The sequence below is a fragment of the Eleutherodactylus coqui genome, unplaced genomic scaffold (assembly GCF_035609145.1).
Source record: "Eleutherodactylus coqui strain aEleCoq1 unplaced genomic scaffold, aEleCoq1.hap1 HAP1_SCAFFOLD_244, whole genome shotgun sequence".
In the NCBI taxonomy this organism is placed as follows: Eukaryota; Metazoa; Chordata; class Amphibia; order Anura; family Eleutherodactylidae; genus Eleutherodactylus; species Eleutherodactylus coqui.
Genome location: NW_027101997.1, coordinates 55,001 through 60,707, shown reverse-complemented (window position 1 = coordinate 60,707; position 5,707 = coordinate 55,001).

Sequence of the window (5,707 nt, the reverse complement as noted above, 5' to 3'; positions counted from 1 at the left end):
CGGGGGCCGCTCCACTCGCCCCAGGCCGGACTCCCTGAGGCGGGCACATTAGCGGCTGAGACCCCCTCTTCAGCAAACGCCAGGGGACACTCGGGGACACACGGGGGCTGCTCCACTCGCCCCAGGACGGACTCCCTGAGGCGGGCACATTAGCGGCTGGGACCCCCTCTCCACCAAAGACCGGGGGGCGCTCGGGGACACACGGGGGCTGCTCCACTCGCCCCAGGCCGGACTCCCTGAGGCGCGCACATTAGCGGCTGGGACCCCCTCTCCACCAAAGACCGGGGGGCGCTCGGGGACACACAGGGGCTGCTCCACTCGCCCCAGGCCGGCCTCTGTAGGTACCCAGGCGGGCACATTAGCGGCTGAGACCCCCTCTCCACCAAAGACCGGGGGGCGCTCGGGGACACACAGGGGCTGCTCCACTCGCCCCAGGCCGGCCTCTCTAGGTACCCAGGCGGGCACATTAGCGGCTGAGACCCCCTCTTGACCAAAGACCGGGGGACACTCAGGGACACACGGGGGCTGCTCCACTCACCCCAGGCCGGCCTCCCTAGGTACCCGGGCGGGCACATTAGCGGCTGAGACCCCCTCTTCAGCAAACGCCAGGGGACGCTCAGGGACACACGGGGGCTGCTCCACTCGCCCCAGGCCGGACTCCCTGAGGCGGGCACATTAGCGGCTGAGACCCCCTCTCCACCAAAGACCGGGGGGGGGGCGCTCGGGGACACACGGGGGCTGCTCCACTCGCCCCAGGCCGGACTCCCTGCGTACCCGGGCGGGCACATTAGCGGCTGAGACCCCCTCTCGACCAAAGACCGGGGGACGCTCAGGGACACACGGGGGCCCCTCCGCGCCCCCAGGCCGACCTCCAGGGCCTCCCTCCCGGCCCCTGGAGCAGCCAGCACCCCCTCGCCGTCAACACTCTCTCCCCGTTGGGACTTTGAAACTTTTCTGACCGTGCAAGCTTCATCGGACGGCAAGGGGGCAGGCTGCGGTCTGTGCCCGGCCTCCTGGGGTCCTGCCCGGGCACATCGGAGGCTCAGCGGGGGTTTTGAGCCACCGCTGGCAGGTGCACTCAGGGGGCCCTCCGCAGCCGCCCCGGGCCACCCCTGCAGCCAGCACACCGCTGCCAACAGCCCGCTCTCCGTCACCAGCCAGGCCCGTCCGCGCACATCTGCCGGGAGGGAGCTTTTTTTGAGACATACTGTCACTTTGTCAAAGACCGCACACCGCTCGTTCCCATATACCCCGACAAGGTGTTCGTGGTGACGTTTTGCGAGGCCTTATTTTACCGTCGTCGGCGCTATCAGGGGAAACACGCCCGCTCCTTCCGCCTCCCTGGTACCCTGGCTGGGCCCGGAGCGACCAGGATTACCCTCATACCGGTTCTCACGACCTGCACTGACACTCGACTCTGCCCCGGCCGCCGCAGCTCCCGCAGGCCCGGCCAGCCGGGTCCGCCCCCCTGGCCGGCGCCCGGAGCGTTTGGACTTTGTCGTTTCTTCTCCAAGACGCGTCTCTGCCAACTGCCGTGGACTTCAGCGGGGGCTGCTCCCCGTCTCCTGGGTGTCCTGCCCGGGCACATCGGAGGCTCAGCCTGGGTCTTCAGCCCCTACTGGTAGGTGCACTCAGGGGGCCCTCCGCAGCCGCCCAGGCCCACCCCTGCAGCCAGCACACGGCTGCCAGCAGCCACCACACAGCTGCCAACAGCCCGCTCTCCGTCACCCCCCAGCCCCTTCTGCATACATCTGCTGGGGGTGCTTTTTTGACTTCCCCCCTTTGGCCAATGGGGAAAAAGCTAAGGGGAAAACCTCCAGAGTCAGGCCGACCTCCTGGAACTCCAACCCGGCCTGGAGCCACCGGTTTGTCCCCTTCCCGGTTCTCACGACATGCATCGACACTCGGCTCAGCCCCGGCAGCCGCAGCCCCCGCCGGCCCCGCCAGCCCGGTCCGCAACCCTGGCCAGCGCCTGGAGCGTTTGGACTTTGTCATTTTTTCTCAAAGACCCATCTCTGCCAACTGCCGTGGGCTTCAGCGGGGGCTGCTCCCCGCCTCCTGGGTGTCCTGCCCGGGCACATCGGAGGCTCAGGCAATGTCTTGAGCCACCGCTGGCAGGTGCACTCAGGGGGCCCTCCGCAGCCTCCCAGGCCCACCCCCGCAGCCAGCACATGGCTGCCAGCAGCCACCACACAGCTGCCAACAGCCCGCTCTCCGTCACCCCCCAGCCCCTTATGCATACATCTGCTGGGGGTGCTTTTTTGACTTCCCCCCTTTTGGCCTATGGGGAAATGCTAAGGGGAAAACCTCCAGAGTCAGGCCGACCTCCTGGAACTCCAACCCGGCCTGGAGCCACAGGTTTGTCCCCTTCCCGGTTCTCACGACATGCATCGACACTCGGCTCAGCCCCGGCAGCCGCAGCTCCCGCCGGCCCGGCCAGCCCGGTCCGCACCCCTGGCCAGCGCCTGGAGCGTTTGGACTTTGTCATTTTTTCTCAAAGACCCATCTCTGCCAACTGCCGTGGGCTTCAGCGGGGGCTGCTCCCCGCCTCCTGGGTGTCCTGCCCGGGCACATCGGAGGCTCAGGCAATGTCTTGAGCCACCGCTGGTAGCTGCACTCAGGGGGCCCTCAGCAGCCGCCCAGGCCCACCCCTGCAGCCAGCACACGGCTGCCAGCAGCCACCACACAGCTGCCAACAGCCCGCTCTCCGTCACCCCCCAGCCCCTCCTGCATACATCTGCTGGGGGTGCTTTTTTGACTTCCCCCCTTTTGGCCTATGGGAAAAAGCTAAGGGAAAAACCTCCAGAGTCAGGCCGACCTCCTGGAACTCCAACCCGGCCTGGAGCCACCGGTTTGTCCCCTTCCCGGTTCTCAGGACATGCATAGACACTCGGCTCAGCCCCGGCCGCCGCAGCCCCCGCCGGCCCGGCCAGCCCGGTCCGCACCCCTGGCCAGCGCCTGGAGCGTTTGGACTTTGTCATTTTTTCTCCAAGACTCGCCTCTGCCAACTGCCGTGGGCTTCAGCGGGGGCTGCTCCCCGCCTCCTGGGTGTCCTGCCCGGGCACATCGTATGCTCAGGCAATGTCTTGAGCCACCGCTGGTAGGTGCACTCAGGGGGCAGTCCGCAGCCGCCCGGGGCCCACCCCTGCAGCCAGCACACGGCTGCCAGCAGCCACCACACAGCTGCCAACAGCCCGCTCTCCGTCACCCCCCAGCCCAACTCTGCATACATCTGCCGGGGGTGCTTTTTTGACTTCCCCCCTTTTGGCCTATGGGGAAAAGCTAAGGGGAAAACCTCCAGAGTCAGGCCGACCTCCTGGAACTCCAACCCGGCCTGGAGCCACCGGTTTGTCCCCTTCCCGGTTCTCAGGACATGCCTAGACACTCGGCTCAGCCCCGGCCGCCGCAGCCCCCGCCGGCCCGGCCAGCCCGGTCCGCACCCCTGGCCGGCACGCCTGGAGCGTTTGGACTTTGTCGTTTTTTTCAAAGACTCATCTCTGCCAACTGCCGTGGGCTTCAGCGGGGGCTGCTCCCCGCCTCCCGGGTGTCCTGCCCGGGCACATCGGAGGCTCAGGCAATGTCTTGAGCCACCGCTGGTAGCTGCGCTTTGGGGGCCCTCGGCAGCCGCCCAGGCCCACCCCTGCAGCCAGCACACGGCTGCCAGCAGCCACCACACAGCTGCCAACAGCCCGCTCTCCATCACCCCCCAGCCACTTCTGCATACATCTGCTGGGGGTGCTTTTTTGACTTCCCCCGTTTTGGCCTATGGTAAAATGCTAAGGGGAAAACCTCCAGAGTCAGGCCGACCTCCTGGAACTCCAGCTCGGCCTCGAGCCACCGGTTTGTCCCCTTCCCGGTTCTCACGACATGCATCGACACTCGGCTCAGCCCCAGCAGCTGCAGCTCCCGCCGGCCCGGCCAGCCCGGTCCGCACCCCTGGCCAGCGCCTGGAGCGTTTGGACTTTGTCATTTTTTTTCAAAGACTCGTCTCTGCCAACTGCCGTGGGCTTCAGCGGGGGCTGCTCCCCGCCTCCTGGGTGTCCTGCCCGGGCACATCGTATGCTCAGGCAATGTCTTGAGCCACCGCTGGTAGGTGCACTCAGGGGGCCCTCCGCAGCCGCCCAGGCCCACCCCTGCAGCCAGCACACGGCTGCCAGCAGCCACCACACAGCTGCCAACAGCCCGCTCTCCGTCACCCCCCAGCCCATCTGCATACATCTGGCGGGGGTGCTTTTTTGACTTCCCCCCTTTTGGCCTATGGGGAAAAGCCAGGGGGGAAACCTCCAGAGTCAGGCCGACCTCCTGGAACTCCAACCCGGCCTGGAGCCACAGGTTTGTCCCCTTCCCGGTTCTCAGGACAAGCATAGACACTCGGCTCAGCCCCGGCCGCCGCAGCCCCCGCCGGCCCGGCCAGCCCGGTCCGCACCCCTGGCCAGCGCCTGGAGCGTTTGGACTTTGTCATTTTTTCTCAAAGACCCATCTCTGCCAACTGCCCTGGGCTTCAGCGGGGGCTGCTCCCCGCCTCCTGGGTGTCCTGCCCGGGCACATCGGAGGCTCAGGCAATGTCTTGAGCCACCGCTGGCAGGTGCACTCAGGGGGCCCTCCGCAGCCTCCCGGGCCCACCCCCGCAGCCAGCACACGGCTGCCAGCAGCCACCACACAGCTGCCAACAGCCCGCTCTCCGTCACCCCCCAGCCCCTTATGCATACATCTGCTGGGGGTGCTTTTTTGACTTCCCCCCTTTTGGCCTATGGGATAATGCCAAGGGGAAAACCTCCAGAGTCAGGCCGACCTCATGGAACTCCAACCCGGCCTGAAGCCACCGGTTTGTCCCCTTCCCGGTTCTCACGACATGCATCGACACTCGGCTCAGCCCCGGCAGCCGCAGCTCCCGCCGGCCCGGCCAGCCCGGTCCGCACCCCTGGCCAGCGCCTGGAGCGTTTGGACTTTGTCATTTTTTCAAAGACTCATCTCTGATAACTGCCGTGGGCTTCAGCGGGGGCTGCTCCCCGCCTCCTGGGTGTCCTGCCCGGGCACATCGGAGGGTCAGCCTGGGTCTTGAGCCACTGCTGGTAGGTGCGCTTTGGGGGCCCTCGGCAGCCGCCCAGGCCCACCCCTGCAGCCAGCACACGGCTGCCAGCAGCCACCACACAGCTGCCAACAGCCCGCTCTCCGTCACCCCCCAGCCCCTCCTGCATACATCTGCTGGGGGTGCTTTTTTGACTTCCCCCCTTTTGGCCTATGGGATAATGCCAAGGGGAAAACCTCCAGAGTCAGGCCGACCTCATGGAACTCCAACCCGGCCTGAAGCCACCGGTTTGTCCCCTTCCCGGTTCTCACGACATGCGTCAACACTCGGCTCAGCCCCGGCCGCCGCAGCCCCCGCCGGCCCGGCCAGCCCGGTCCGCACCCCTGGCCAGCGCCTGGAGCGTTTGGACTTTGTCGTTTTTTTCAAAGACTCATCTCTGCCAACTGCCGTGGGCTTCAGCGGGGGCTGCTCCCCGCCTCCTGGGTGTCCTGCCCGGGCACATCGGAGGCTCAGGCAATGTCTTGAGCCACCGCTGGTAGCTGCACTCAGGGGGCCCTCCGCAGCCGCCCAGGACCACCCCTGCAGCCAGCACACGGCTGCCAGCAGCCACCACACAGCTGCCAACAGCCCGCTCTCCGTCACCCCCCAGCCCAACTCTGCATACATCTGCTGGGGGTG